The sequence below is a fragment of the Rutilus rutilus genome (assembly GCF_951802725.1).
Source record: "Rutilus rutilus genome assembly, chromosome: 11".
NCBI classification, from domain to species: Eukaryota; Metazoa; Chordata; class Actinopteri; order Cypriniformes; family Leuciscidae; genus Rutilus; species Rutilus rutilus.
In genome coordinates, this window is record NC_140216.1 from 565,001 (window position 1) to 582,176 (window position 17,176).

General features: G+C 41.7%; 1 protein-coding gene across 2 annotated transcripts in view; it reads right to left on the bottom strand.

Moving 5' to 3' along the window:
* Nucleotides 1–17,176, bottom strand: part of epha10 (EPH receptor A10) — a 141,090-nt gene that overhangs the window by 62,371 nt on the left and 61,543 nt on the right. The gene's annotated exons all lie outside the window — the stretch shown is intronic.

Consider the following 17,176-nt stretch of genomic DNA (forward strand, 5'->3'; position numbering starts at 1 on the left):
ATTCTCTGGAAAACATGCAGTGAATATGCACATGGATACACAGAGATGCACACACGCACAAAGTGACCCAAGCAGCAAACACACGCAAACACACACACACACACACACACTCCTGTTTTCCAGCGGGGCAAGCAAAATTCGATAGACAATGGGAAAAACACCAAATGGAATATGGAATATAAAAGCACACATAACTCAAAACACATACACAGATACACACCAAAACACAAGCACGTCTCAGCGTATGAAATGTGAAAGCGAAGCTCATGGCCTGTCAGGTTAATTCCTCCAAACAGCTCTGATAAAATGTGTGTTATCAGAGCTGTGTTTGTTTTTGCTGCTGTCTTTACAACTCGCCTGTAATGTGTTTCACTGCTGCCGGAGGACTGTGGCGAAAACAGCTGAAGCCAAACACACTGAAGGGAATGAGATCACAACCCATATCTGCTGACATTACACACAAATCCCAGGGTCTCGAAATTAATTGTCCAATCCCACAACAGACCAGCTGGCTAAATGTGGATCAATCATCTCATGTGAGATCAGCAGGGGTTGATTAACAGAAACCAGTGAGATGATTGGCTCTGTTCTGCCATGAGGAACTATAATGCAGATCGAGCGAAAACTAGAACCAAGATTCTAAATATCTAAAAGGGAAAGGAGGCGGTGGATTAAGTTTTCAGATGTAGGAGGTACAGCATGCACAAGTTAGCCATTTTTTAGGGAATTCTCTGCCTAATTTTATGTCTGGTTTTATTATCTGAAATTATGCATCATTTTAACTCTAATGGAGAACAAACAAATCATTTAAATTTGTTCATTTAGCAGGCACTTTTATCCAAAGCAACTTACAAATGAGACTAATAGAAACAGAAGCATTTAATTCAACACAGGTAGTGCGACCGTAACACATTTCCATATGAAAGATTAAAATATTTCTGCAGAAAGATTTCATTGCAAAAATTGCTTTTGCAATAACAAAACAAAAACAATACTGGAAATAAAATCTGAAGTCTTTGTCTCTCGCTGACAAATATCTGGTTTTGTGTGAGCAATCAGATTTCGCTGAGGGGACTCTTCATAACCGCCCGGCTCCTTCGGACACACATCAATAAATCATAAAGAACGTAATACAGTAAACGTGAGCAATGAATTGTTTCATTGGCGCTCTGACAGGAGGTTTTAATGAATATTAATAAGTCTAAAAAGGCGTTTGCTTTGCTCTCCCTCTCTCGTCTCGACACAAATGGCCTTCATTATTTTCTAGCTATAATTCCATGCCGTCTTCTTTTCAAATGTCAGGCTAGATTTGCAAGCAGCTGTCAGCGAATCAATAATTCATGTCATCATATTCAGATCACTGCCTCAATGCTGCTAATTCCAATTTATGAAAGAATCCCTTGCGAATGGAATAAATCCACACAAATGAAGGAGTGAAAGGTCTATTTTAAAGGTTCCTGCCTATCATATGCTCTTCATGCTCCTGTGACAATTTAGACCATTGGGTTTAAATGAGCAATAATAACCGTTCAGGTGAACCACAAAAACTCTGCATTCTGTAACAGTGATTATAGTGACTTTGATATGACCTCTGCATTAATCAGAGCCACAAAAGCTTCTTTTTTTTTTAAGTCTCAAATGTCACAAACAATCACTTTCAGTGGTCTGATAACAGCAGCAAAATTAAAATATAATTGGGGACAGATATTCATAGAGATTTGTGTGTGGGCTCTAACCACACACCTGAAACACCCTATCCTAACATCCTAGCTTCCTGTGAGCAAGATTTACGCAAGTAAAATCACTCACATTTTCACATTTCCCCCAGTTATGGTTTACATGACAGCCATAAATCGCTTAAACTGGACATAGAGTCCCTTTCAGAGGGATTAAGAGAGAGACGAAGGAGGCAATCTGGACAGACTCTTTCTCTCCATGTCCATCACATTCATTCTGATATCTCTGATCCTCTTAACACACCTCACCATTTTCCTTCACTCTTCTTTTTTCTTTTTATCCTCTTTCTCAGTCTCTTTTTCTCAGTCTCTTTCACTCCCTCCCATTTTCTCCATCTCTCCCCCCAAATCCTTCTTCTCAGACTCTCACATTCAATGAAGCTTATCACTACCAACAGAACAATAGAAAAACCACGGACAAGAGTCAGAATTAGAGGACATTACGCAGCTCAGCCTTTAATCCTAATCAGGACAGGAATCATTCGAGCTCTGCCTCGTGGGGCTCGAATCCCAGCCTCCCACTCACTCCCACTGATCATCAATGCACTTCTCTTATTAACACACAGATCCACTATGGCTCAAATCAATGATCACGCTTGCTCACAGTCTTGGACTTTTTGGACATTCACACTTTTCTTGCATTAGAGTTCTGTCAACCCTTGTTGGTTTGCTTGCTTTCTTCATCAACAGATCTTGCACTGTGTTCTCCCTTCCTTCGCAATGAAACACATTAGGTCACCCACCTCAAGAGGCTCGGAGCAAAGGATGACATCATCAAAAGCGTCGAACCAGCTAATGTTGGGGCTTTGTTTGCTCCCTGTCAACTCTGATGGATGGTTTCCATTTAGCCAAGTATGGAGGAGATTTGTAAATGTCCAGAGCTGAGCCTGAGCCCGAGCCCCTGACGGAGAGGCACAACGCTGAGCAGATCCGAGAGGAGTCAGGCATCGCTACACGTGTGCACAACCATCTCCTGTCACCAGAACTCGACGTTTACAGATCATAGACCACTTCATGTGTAATTTCTCACAGAAGGTCCTGGAGAACCTCGTTACAGAAGTAGAACTACATAGAGTGTGTGAGAGATTTGGCACAGTGATTTGAAGAGGGAAAAGGGTGAATAAGAAAAGTAAATTGAGAAGGAAGGACAGAAGGAAGGAAGGAAATGAAAAATACAGATGGAAAGAAAGATGGAAGGAAAATGAAACAGGGGAAAAGAAGAGAAAGTGGGAGGGAAGGAACAAAGGAAATGGGAAACAAGGAAAGATGGAGAGACTAAAGGAAGGAAGGAAGGAAGGAAGGAAGGAAGGACGGACAGCTGTAACGAATGTAGGAAGGAAAAAGATGGAAGGAAGAGTGGACGGGAAGAAACAATTGGAAAAGTGAGTGGTAAGGAAGTTGAAGGTAATGAACGAAGGAATGGGAAAACAGAAAATAAAGAGGAAAAGTTGAAAGGAAGAGAAAAAGTGGGGGAGATAAAGAAGGAAGAATAGAAGGAAGGCAGGAAATTAAAATACAGATGGAAAGAAACATGGAGGGAAAATGAAACAGGGGAAAAGAAGAGAAAGTGGGAGGGAAGGAACAAAGGAAATGGGAAACAAGGAAAGATGGAGAGACTAAAGGAAGGAAGGAAGGAAGGAAGGAAGGAAGGAAGGAAGGAAGGAAGGAAGGAAGGAAGGAAGGAAGGAAGGAAGGAAGGAAGGAAGGAAGGAAGGAAGGAAGGAAGGAAGGAAGGAAAAAGATGGAAGGAAGAGTGGACGGAAGAAACAATTGGAAAAGTGAGTGGTAAGGAAGTTGAAGGTAATGAACGAAGGAATGGGAAAACAGAAAATAAAGAAGAAAGGTTGAAAGGAACAGAAAAAGTGGGGGAGATAAAGAAGAAAGAATAGAAGGAAGGCAGGAAATTAAAATACAGATGGAAAGAAAGATGGAGGGAAAATGAAACAGGAAAAGAGGAGGAAGTGGGATGGAAAGAACAAAGGAACTGGGAAACAAGGAAAGAGTGGAAGAAGAAAGGAAGGACAAATGTAAAGAAAGTTGGAAGGAAAAAAAATCGATGGAAGAAAAGGAAGGTAAGATGAAGGAGGGGGGGTAAGGAAAAAGAAAGGAAAAGTGAGTAGTAAGGGTAAAGAAGAGGAAAGGTTGGAAAGAAAGGAAAATGTGGGGAAAGTACAAAAAGGAAAAGAAAATGAAAGCAGACAGGAAGGAAAAGCAAAAAGGCATTAAGGAAGATTGAAAGAGGGATGAACAAAAGCAAGGAAGGAAAGACAGAAGAAAGTTTAGGCGGGGGGGGGGGTGCTGAAGGAAGGAGGAGGGAAAAGAGGAAAGGAAAGAAAATGAAGTGTGCCAATGCAACATTAAATAAGCGTACTAATGTGTGGAGGTGTTTCTGTGAGAGTGAGACAGAAACTCTTGTCGGCATCACTTTTGCTCCTGCAAACAGCAGGGTAGCGTTTCACAGTGGGGAGACGGCACTGGTGAAATTGATTTCCTGTAGGCTTTCAGTGACATTACCTCTGTCCCCTCAAACCCCAATCTCAACACGCCTATATCCACGTCTGCCTGATCTCAGAAAGCAAGCTATCAGCTTTCCCTCATTAGGCTGGGAGAGAGGGATGAGATAGGAAAGCAGAGAGGAAGGAGAGAGAGTCCTGTCCATTTGCATTCTAAACCCATCAGGCGGGTGTCAATGGGTATGTTTGCATCTGAATGTCAAAGCAATTTCAGGTGCGGCACTCAAGGAATTGAGAGAGATGGAAAAGAAAAAAATAAGTAAAAGCTCGTTTCTGAATCACTGAAGGGTGTCCGACTGATGAGGGTGCTGGGTTTGGAGAATGAGAGCGGGGTTGCGAATGAGATGCAGGCAAATTTGCAACATCTCTCAGAAATATCTAAGCACGACAGGTTGGGCACATTTGCTGTCTCAAACAAACACCGCTCCTTATTGTTAGCTCAGGTAATGGATACCTCTTTTTTCATTCTCCCCTTTCGCTTTCAGGCCGTGAGGCTCAGCTTGAACATTAAGTGATAAAGCAAAGTGGAAAAGAAGTCATTCCTCAAAGTTTTGCAGACACTACCAATCGAGAATCTGAATGTCTTACATTACAAATTGCTGTGAAGTGTCCAAACGTTTCCGTCTTAACAGGTTAACAGCAGCAAAACCCAACAATTTAATTATAATACAAAAGATGAGAGGCGTGTTTGTTGATTGATTTCCATTTTTTGAAGACAAATGGATGTCTGGAGGCTGGTCACATTTTCCATTATCAATGGCGTAGAGGTCAGGGAGGAAAAATGGGTAAAGATAGAAAGATAGCAGAGGAAACGACAGCAAGGAAGGAAAAGAAAAGGATTCTTATGGACCAAGCCAAGACTCATGGAAAAAGTTCACCTTTATGAGAAAATACAGTGATGGTGTTACCTCTGACATTTGACCTTAGTGCCTAAGGGGAAAAGGGGGGTAAGAAAGATGATAGAGGAAGCGGGAGAAAGCCAGCGGTGTCCAATCCTGTACCTGGAGAGTTTAGTCAAGTCAATTCACCTTCATTTATATAGTGCTTTTAACAATACAGATTGATTCAAAGCAGCTTTACAGTGATAATAGGAAATTAAAGTAACAGAGATTGTTTTGGCTTTACAGCAGCTCTAGAATAGAGTTATTGTCCAGTTTGAATACGTTTTTGATTGATTCACTTCCGTTGCAAAGATCATTAGTTATTAACTTAGGGGCCGCTAACACACACCGTTCTAACAGAAAACAGAAACTTTAAATGCGTTCTGGCCGTTCATTTGCACGATAGCAGTGTTTGAGAACGCAAACTTTGAAACAGGCTTTAAAACGTTATCATCTCCGTGTAAACTTCAAAAACGTGAATGTGTGAAAACGGTGAAGGCGTGCACATGTATATTACGTGTTTGGTCTTCAATCCTAATTAAACACACAGAACTATTCCAGGCTAATGTGTTGGGACAGCCTGGAGCTACACTCTGCTGGACATTGGTCTTCCAGGAGCAGCGCTGGTACAGACCATACATGGAATACCCAGACAGCAACAGTGTCGGCACAGATCCGGGCCACATCTGGTGCGTGTGGATTCAACCAGTCCCAGATGTGGGCCGGATCTGGGCCGACACTATGGTGCTGTCTGGGATAAAATACCCAGTGACCTCTAATCAAAGCTGTAGTGCCTCTGACCTTACTCTACCTAAGGGGCAATGGGGGGAAGGAATGAAAAAGGAAGGGATTGAGGGTGAAGGTATTGATCATGTCAAGAAACATGGTTATGAAAAGATCCACAACTGTAGCGCCTCTGACCTTAGTGCCTAAGAGTCGTTAATGCAATTGGCCACGAAAATAACAGGGTGGAAATCGAAGGGAGTAAATGATTGGGAAGACGTGACAGGATCGATGGCAAGTTTAGGTGGACACTGGTGGGTCTGTAAGGGTTTTAAAGGTCAGGGTGACCCTCGTTGAGAAATGAGAGGCTCAGCTGAAGATGAATGGATGTACGGGCCAGGAGGTCATGAAGGGTAATTAACGGTGAGCCTGAAGGATCTGGAATTGGCTTGTAGGGAAAAAGCAAAGCGTCAGCATACATAAATGCCTATAAGATGACAAACACTCACTAGCTCTGCAGACACAAAAACGTGTGACCCTCCAGAAGTGCACGAATTAACCGGGTTCGTCAGTCAGGCGTTTGCATAAAAAATGAGGCAGAAACACAATCAAGGCCACAATTAAGCTGTGAAGGTAAAAGGCTTGTGACCTTGTTGTGTAATTAACAGCTTCTTCTTTCATTAGTTTTTCTCTTTTTTTGAGGTCCCCATTTTAATTAAGACACAGGATGCTGTCGGGAGAAGTTGAAAGGGAAGTCGAGACATTGCTAAAATGGGGAAAATGAGAATTAGAGCTCGAGGTGCAGCTGCGACGAGGAACGGGGGAGCGAGAGAAGATGAGAGAAGACAAAGCCTGAGATTATGATTACAGGGAGGAGGAGGAGGAGGAACACAAAGAACCAAACAAGCGTTTAGAGTGAGAGACACACTGTAGACAGACACTAAAGGAATGGGGAAAAGCTAGGGAGCGGCACTAATTGAAATTTTGACTTTACCCTTAAAAAAAATCAACATCTCTTTTGCAATAATGCAGCGTTTTAAAGTGTCAATATGGTTTCTTTGTTGGGTTGTCGAATGCCTTTTTTATTTCAGCCCTCCACCATCAGCTCTGACTCAGAACATTCTGTCACTGCTTCATCTGGGGACACTGTGATTACACAGGATCAATCAAGCAAGTGCACTTCATGATAACCTTCAGATGAAACACAGATGGACATTAAACACTATAATGCTGCTTGATGAGTCTCTGTGACGCCTGAATGCACACTACATGTAATTAAGATCAAGTGCATTTTGACACATTTATGGGGCAAATGCTATTAGAATCATAAACTTCAACACACTGTAAAGTTGCTGTGAGTGAAATCAAGCTTTATCCCAACGCTTGTTCAACATTCAGTCATTCTCAAAATACGGTATTTAATAAGATGATTTAAAAATAAAAAGGTATATAAAAAAGGCTTCACTCTACAATCCAATCTATAATAATATGAAGTGGTTTAAATCTGAATAGTTTTGATAGAATTTAATAGAATATGACATTTACAGTTTTTTGACTCATTTTGTTTGCCCAGGCAAAGCATTAGCGTAAAGTCTAAATAGAGCGCAAAAAAGCTAAACAAATTTTTGTCAATGTCAACAATGACACTACAATTAGTCTGCGTCCGAAATCGCATACTGTCTTAAGTAATAGGGACTTATTTTGAACAAGTAATGACCACTAAAAAAAGTATGTTCTATATAGTATGAATGTGTGTAGCATGAATGTAATCTGAAAGTACTATATTCGCCATCATCATGTGACCTACAGCGTCAGTGTGTCGTTCATAAATCCTCATGGCCTCATGGGAATCCTAAGCATACTTCAGTATCTCATCGGAAGAAGTAAGTCATCCAGGGACTTCTTGCCTACTCTTTTATGAGTGCAGTAGATTCAGACATACTTCTTTTGTCATTGAGTGTCTTTCGCCTACTGTACAGTAGGGAAGTATGTGAATTGTGATGCAGCCTTAGTGTGCAGCAAGCCTCCTAAAACTTAAAGCATCATGGCGTAATCAAACATCCATAAAATCAAGAGTAAAATGTATGAACGATGGAAATCTGCATGCTTTTACCAATCCCTAACAAACTACTTTACCCAAGACAATTTACTGCATACTTGTAGTGACATTCCCCATAGAGTAACCTGGGACAAAATGTCTTGTTCAAGGGCACAAGGATGACAGTTCAACGATTCTTCAGACAAACCACATCCTTTCATCCACCAGCCCAGATCTTTATCCGCTAGGCTACACCAACCTTGCATTTATATGGATTTTTACAAACACTGCTTTCACAAAACTGTAGAAAAAAATCGTCTGGCATGGCTCTACAACAGCGTTTGTAACTAACATTAAAGACACTGTAGGTCACTAGAACGATGTCCTCTGACACAAAGTGAACACTCAAGTACAATATCCAGTACACTGCTCAAACTGTGCATAAAGACTCGGACAGAATGTGTTTTCGCCTCTTCCACGCCAGCTCTGAGGTGGTGTTGGGTTGTTCACACACACCAGATGGGTTTGGAGTGTGTGTGGGTGTATCTATTGATTTCTCCCGGCCTGCGGTCTTCAAGTGCTTCTCTTCCTCCTCTCGATCCAGACTCGCTCCCGTCTAAGGTCTCCATCGCTCTTGGCGAACGCTGGAGCTGTAACCCGCCAGACTAAGCCAAGTGTCCTCCGAAGCCTCCTCTCTGGATAATGGACTTTGCAAGAAACATTGTGTAGGATGTTTGTAATCACCAGAGATTCAGTATGGACGTTTGTAAAGATCATCAGCTGGCATATGCTTTCTATATTTTGCTTCCTCCCTCGACTGCAATGTGTTTTCCTGCACTGGAGTTAAAGATACAGGCTGGTAAAAGTAAGCTTGTAGATTCACACTATCGCCTCTGCATGTCTGAGCAAGTCATTGAATAGGAGGGACAAAAGTTAGCAAATAGACACCAAAAAGTTCAAACATTGCAAAAGCTGTTTTATGGTATCTTCATGTTTGTGCTTGTTTCTGGGAGATGCATGACAGATGAACACAAGGAACACAAGACTAAATCTGACTTTCATCAGCTAGCGTTGCTTAAAGAGAGAAACACACAGAAGAGAACCATGGCAGAACCTTCAAGGGGAAATGAATTCCCATTTGCCCGTCACCTCTTCCATCTCTCCTTCCATACCACTTTTTTGTTGCTAAGAGTAAACGAGTGTAAGCAACCTATCGCCAAGCTTCATCAGCGCTGCGAGAGCCGGTGCTGTGCCAAGTGAATCTGCACGCTCCCAAAGAATCAATAGCTTGTTTTTAATGGAGAAATCCTGGAGCGCTGCAGAAAGGCAAACAGAGGCGCGTTCAGACGTTAGCGCTGCGGTCGGAGACACACACCAGTGAATCTGACGCTGTCGAGACCGTAGTTATGAGCGAAGTCCCACCGGTGTTAGAAAACTCTCCGTCAAACTTCAGACTCACGCAGAGAGGAAGATGTTCCTGAGGAACGAGAGGAGACGAGTCTGGGGAACTCGATGCTTCACTGGCTTTTACAAAAGGAATAATATCTTGAATAACTCTTGAATGTGAATTAAAATGATATAAACTACCGATTTTCGTCTCTTCTGCTCACCAAAGCTGCATTTATTTGATCAAAAATACAGTAAAACAGTGAAATATTATTCCAGTGTAAATCATCTGTTTTCTATGTGAATATACAGTAAAGTGTAATTTATTCCTGTGATCAAAGCTGAATGTTCAGCATCATTACTCCAGTCTTCAGTGTCACATGATCTGTCACACATCACTCTAATATGATGATTTGATGATCAAGAAACATTTATGATTATTATCAGTGTTTTAAACAGCTGTGATGCTTCAGATTTCAGTGGAAACGGTCATACATTTTATTATTTATTTATTTTATACATTTAGGATTCTTTGAATAAAAAAAAAAAGGTCAAAACAAATCAAAATTATTTTTGAAATATAGTCACTTTTAACCAATTTAATGCATCCTTGCAAAATAAAAGTCATCTAACTTTCCAAAATGAGTGTATGTATATATAATTAAATATAATTGAATAAATATGAAAAATATTTAAAAAAATATTATTAAAAATATTATTAAATATAAAAAAATATTATTATTGAATTTACTGATAAATAATATGTAAATACTATTTATAATAAATAAATACAACATACATTATAAGTTCTGTGTTTTTGTGTCATGTTTTCATCAGTAAATCTTTAACTTTGAGTCACATGTTCATCAACATGTTAAAATCAAACACACAACGGTTGTCTCCACATGGTCTTAATGAAGAATTTGATATAAAACCATTCGTATAAAAAATTAGTTTGTTTCTATACATACTACATTGCAGCAGATTTTATGAATATGTGGGGTAATATTCTTTAATTGTTTGAGGTTGGCTTGTATATATGGAACTGTTTCTTCCATTGATTGTTTTACTTTTCTCTTTTTTTCTTTTCTGTGATAGCTCTGACTGTTAGGAACTCTTTTGGGGATACTGAAATATAAAAAGCCCCCTTTTGAGATGTGTAAGTTTGTAAAAAACCTGTATGTAAGTGTTCTCTTGAGTAATGTGTGGTAGAGTTCTCAACGGGCCCGAAAATTACAACCCGACCCGACCCGGCCCGTGGCTTTTAAAGCCCGGACCCGATGTAACCCGACACATCAACGTGAATTATCTGCCCGAACCCGGCCCGCGGCCCGACGCCGCGTCGGATTTTTTTTCCTCATACACGTATTATCATGACCAGCAGACGGGAATTCAAATCAACCTTTAATGTTCACGCCTTTTAACAATACAAACAACTGAAACAATAAACTTATATATAAAATATATAAATAGGCTGTAGCAGCGACGGTGTATTCACCTGTGGCAAGTTTACTTTTCACCAACTACATCTTCTTCTCTCCAGGCTAAAGGCGTGCGCGTGCATCAGGTCCGCCCCCGCCCTTCTCCATGATGCACGTTGCACGCAGCAGCCAGACTTTCTTTATGGTGAACAGCTGCGATGATTAATATATATATATTTTTTTCACTGAGCGGAAAAGATAAGCCCGAGCGGTCCGACCCGACCCGAGTCATTTGATTATATTTTCGACCCGAACCCGGCCCGAACCCGCGGGTCCCGTCGGGTTTGTCGGGCCGACCCGACCCGTTGAGAACTCTAATGTGTGGGGCTATTAGGCTTTTTTAGACCGAATCAAACTAATTGAAATCACATGGTGGGTCAGTTGATTGTAAGGCCTATATATATATCCCTTCATCAGACGTGTCCACCATTAGCCTGAGGAAGACCCAGCAGGGTCGAAACGTTGCCTTTATATTAAATATGGGAGTTTAAAGCAGTGTTGCGGACATTACATTTGTTTTCACTTTAGTAAGGTCCTTTAGTCCTGCTCCTGCCAGACGGTGTGCACACAATTATTATTATTTTTAAAACCCAAACACATGCCCATGTTGGCCTATAAACTCCCTCACGGGTCATCTCTTATCCTGCGTCATGAATCTTATCAGTGGATTCCTGGTAAATCGCTGAGTTACGGGAAGCGTTAAATAAACTATTCATGTCCAGCCTCAGAAGAACAGAGCGTGTGGCCGCTGAAGAGAGAGAGAGAGAGAGAGAGAGAGAGAGAGAGAGAGAGAGAGAGAGAGAGAGAGAGAGAGAGAGAGAGAGAGAGAGAGAGAGAGCACTGAAATGACCAGCTGAGAAAATGACATAAGCTATCCTGCAGTTATCCCTCTCATTCGCACACAGCTCTATCCTCAACAGTGAATTATTCAGAGTGAGGACACTCAGTGTCACAGCCAAAGTGCAGAGAGAGAGAGAGAGAGAGAGAGAGAGAGAGAGAGAGAGAGAGAGAGAGAGAGAGAGAGAGAGAGAGAGAGAGAGAGAGAGAGAGAGAGAGAGAGAGAGAGCAAATATAACCTGAGACCGCTTACGATGCACCAGTAATGCTAAATGTGCTGAGAAATCACGGGAATGCAGAGCTGTGTCCTGTACTTATGGGTGAGGGACAGGACAAACACACACACACACACACGTTTACTTAGCTATGTAAATGTGGACTCTCCATGGGCATAATGGTTTTTATACTGTACAAACTGTATATTATGTCCCCTTACACTAACCCGACCTACCCATAAACCTACCCATCACACACACACACACACACACACACACACACACACACACACACACACACACACACACACACACACACACAAACACACAAACCCGACCCCTAAACCTACCCATCACACACACACACACACACAAACCCGACCCCTAAACCTACCCATCACACACACACACACACACACACAAACCCGACCCCTAAACCTACCCATCACACACACACACACACACACACACACACACACACAAACCCGACCCCTAAACCTACCCATCACACACACACACAAACCCGACCCCTAAACCTACCCATCACACACACACACACACACACACAAACCCGACCCCTAAACCTACCCATCACACACACACACACACACACACACACACAAACCCGACCCCTAAACCTACCCATCACACACACACACAAACCCGACCCCTAAACCTACCCATCACACACACACAAACCCGACCCCTAAACCTACCCATCACACACACACACACACAAACCCGACCCCTAAACCTACCCATCACACACACACACACACACAAACCCGACCCCTAAACCTACCCATCACACACACACACACACACAAACCCGACCCCTAAACCTACCCATCACACACACACACACACACACACACACACAAACCCGACCCCTAAACCTACCCATCACACACACACACACACACAAACCCGACCCCTAAACCTACCCATCACACACACACACACACACACACACACAAACCCGACCCCTAAACCTACCCATCACACAACTTTCTGCATTTTTATAAAAATAAAAAAAAACCTTTAATTATTTTTATACCAGATTTACAAATGAGGACGTCCCTAAAGGGAGGTTTTGTCATGTTTCGGTCACTTCTGGGTACAAATTTGTCCTCAAAATATAGTTAAGTAGGTACACACACACACACACACACACACACACAGTCTGTGACATCATAGTCTAGAGATGTGGGAACGACACAATGCCCTGAATGCAACGCCTCTGGATCGCTTCATTCTGATAGGGCTCACACACACTCACACACACACACACACACACACAGCAGGGGTCACAGACCAGGGCTCAATCAATACATCCCCACCCCGGCTTAACATGATCGCCTGAATCCAATGGGAAGGGGATAAAACCCAGTCCTTAAAGACTTACACGATGTCGGGGACAGATGAGAATGTTAAGTAAAGAGAAACCCTCACAGATTATTAGTGGTGTTTGATAAAGCACAAACTACTCCCAAACCCGAAGTATTAAACGCTTCACTGTTCGTGTCACGGACCTTAACATAGAAAGGAATCGTCCAGAACATCCACAGTTTCTTCAGAAAAAGTCCAAATCTAGTCCAGATGCTGATTGCTTTTACTTTAATATTCATCAGTATTATTGATCTCCTGCATCGACACCATTATATGAGAACTGATCTGAGCTGGACGATGGCATCACGGTTTTCTCCAGAGCGGATATATATATATATATAAAAATGAACTAAATTAATAACTTTTTTACAACAAAAAACAACCATCACTGAACTGACTTAAGCTGGACTGATGCTGTTTTCTTCTGGAAACAAACTCTGTTGCATTATTCTCATCTCTGTAAAGCTGCTATGAAACACTCTGTACTGTAAAAAGCGCTGTATTAATAAAGCTGACTCGACTTGGTTCTAGTAAAAATGCACAAAGTCTGCCCGTGTCATACACCTTTCAGGCAAAACATTTGTAATCTCTAATACTAATTCAACAAGGCCGACAGTAACTTAAAGAGCTCGTCTGCACGATCCAGCGCCCCGCTCTGACACGAGTGTGATCTCCTGAGCTCGGTTAAAGCAGAAGGACTTTCACTTACAGTTTTTATTGTGAGGGCAAAATCGCAAACTGGAAACACTAATCATCATCATCATCTTTTATTGGCAGAATAAATTCATTGTGGCGGTTCAATTTAATGAGCCATTAGTATGTGATTAATTTGATTTGATGCATGTATTTGCCGGCTGTGTTTTTGTAATGTGTTGTTTTTTCCACACTTGTTTCAAGTACGCGTTTATTCATGCCTGTCAGCGCTAAACAAGTTTGGATTTGCAGCCGTGATGTTTAATTGGATTTGAGAGGGGAAATGAGGGATGTGGTGTAGATTAGAAAGTACGTGACAGCGTGTGATAAATGACATTACGAGACAAATACATCCAGTTCTGGATGCTGATTGGTCAATACACAATAAAATACACAGTTATGATGCGCCATTCTATTAAAGGTGACATATTATGCCCCATTTCAGCAGATGTAATATAAATCTCTGGCGTCCCCAGAATGTGTCTGAAATTTCAGCTCAAAATACCAGATCATTTATTAGAGCTTGTCAAATTTGCCCCTTTTTGTGTGTGAGCATAAACGTGTCGTTTTTGTGTGTGTCCCTTTAAATGCAAATGAGCTTTAGCTCCGCCTCCGTTCAGAAGAGGGCGGAGTCTTTACACGAGCTTTAACAAAACAGGCCAATCTCACTCATCCAGAATCCCAGAATAACCAGTAACAAGTGCAGCCTTACGGAGAGACTCAGGAAGAGTTTCTGAATGTTAGTGGAGAGTTGTGTAGTTGTTGTGGAGTTACATTGATCATCTCATCATCATGTTTAACTTCTCCACAAGTGTCCACAGTTCCTGAGGTGTTTATAAGACAGCGGTGACATGTTCTGGTCAATAGTGTTCAGTGCTCGTCTGTGCTCAACCACAGAACAGTTTCAGGCTTTGCTGGATCTTTATCATTGCGTTAGAACTGGTCTCTGTTGTCGCGTGTGAAACCAAATGTCGGCTGGTGTGTGTGTAAACGTGCAGATTAAGGGCCGGTAATATTATAATAAGATCCTCTTCATACGTCAGAAGAAGAGCGAAATCCTAACCAGAAAGAAAGGCTCACCAGAACACAGTTACTGGCTAAAAGTTTCACTTTTCACATTTTCTGGGCTGGTAGAAGCACCTGATTATTGCACTTACACACAGGAAAAGTCAGACTTTCATGATATGTCCCCTTTAAGTAACAGCATATTTCACTCAAAATGTGTCAGGTCTGCTTGTGCTTTCTGATCAAATGTTCACCAATGCCTCGCATGACGCCACATCCATCCAAATGCACAACGCCTGACCTTTCCTCTCCCCCACAAGACCCGCTGGTGTGTCACAAACACACAAACACGAACAATGAGCCTCTACATGCCGAGGATAACACCCTGCGGTCAATAAACGACAAGGGGCATTTATTCATCCATCCATCCTGTCTTTTATTTACACCTGGAGTCCATTGAGTGATGCCATTGGCCAGAGGAAGAGTGTTGGACGCTGGTAATTGGAAAGCCGGCCAATTAGATTGATTCTGCAGATGGAAACAAACAAAGGTTGCCAAGCAACAGCAGCCAGAGGTAGTGGGCTCCAATCCATTTGCCATCGTCTTGGCCGAGGACCAGCACATCTACGCCTCGCCATCATCCATCTGCATCGGTCAATCCGTAAGTGAAGTGCAGACGTGGAGGGGAAGCGGCGGCATAAATGAGTTTAGAGAGCGCCGGTGAATCTCTCGGCAGGCACAGAGCCCGAGCGAGACTCCTCTCCTGGTTTACGGAGCGTGATTTACGGCACAGAGGACGGAGGGAGGCGACACTGTAAAATTATTATCCTGATTTTAACGGTAAAAGACTGTAAAAATGCTACGGTGAAAAACTGTTAATTGGTATCGGTACTATATACAGTGAATAACTGAGATGGATCTAACCGTACATTTTACAGTAAAATACTGTTAATTAAAAAAAAAGAACAAATCATTGTATAATTCACAGTGAAAAAAACGTAAATTGACATTCCCACAATTCCCTGCGTGACACTTCACATTTGATGTGTTTTTGTAAAAAAAAACTATATTTTCTTCTAATCAGTTATGTACATTAGGGTTTTATGTTACATTTAATGTTGTTAAATGAATGTTTAGTACATTTTTTAAATGTCCTGTGTGTTACCATGATGGTGTTTAGTGTGTGTGTGAATGACACTGTGCAGCTTCTATATATTAATATTAACTTTCTTGTGGAAAAGCTGTTTGTGATGAGCTTTGATTGATCATGTGACTCATCTCCACTGTGATTGGTGGTTGTCAGTTACAATTACAATTGTGTTACAATAGTACAAAACATTACCTCAATAGGTCGGTAAATTAACATAACGGTAAATTAAAAAAATACATTTTTTACTGTAAATATAAGTTAAGTCTGTTAAACCTAAAATGTTGCTACCGTAATTTTTACGGTAAATTTCTGGCAATCACAGCTGCCGTTTTATTAGCGTTAATTAAACCAATTTTTTTTACATTGTATCTAGGGAGTAAAACGGAGAAGTTATGTGTGTGTTTTTGAACTCAGGATCAGATGGGATCAGCATAACTTGACTCTCACAATCTCAACTGTGCGTTCTCTCCATTTGGTGCAGATTGATTTTAGGGGGTGAACACTTTCGCAGAGAGCGTCGTTCCCCGAGGAGAAGCACAGCAGGAGCGGCGCCTGTACCCGTCTGAGGAATTCATCGGCTAATTGTGTTTGATTGCTTATGGTAAGAAATCAATAGCTTTCAGACACCAGCACAACAAACCACGTAACCCTCAACCTCTCACTGTGTCCCGCATAAACACACGAGAGATGTCGATAGCTGGGCCTTTAATGGGCCGCGAGCACAATATGAGAGCGTACAGATCTACTGGCAGACAGTTGGAGGTCAGATGAAGCAGATGAAGAGAAATGAGAACGAGATACAGTAAGAATGAAAGGTTCTGTGCTCCAAAGTTAATGAAATCCTTCTGCTCTGAACTTGAACTAATGTGAGGACGGTTCTGTAAAACACACGGATCTACGACAGGTTTTACAGCTGCGACTCTCAAAACTGTCCTGTTCATAATCCAGCACACAGAAGCAGCTTCAAAACACATGATGGATAGATGGATGGATGGATGGACAGAGAACAGTAGAACTATAGATAGAGTGATAGAAAGAATCATAGAATAATAGATGGATGGAAAGAGAACAGTAGAACTATAGGTAGAGTGATATAATGAATGGTAGAACGATAGATAGAACGATAGAT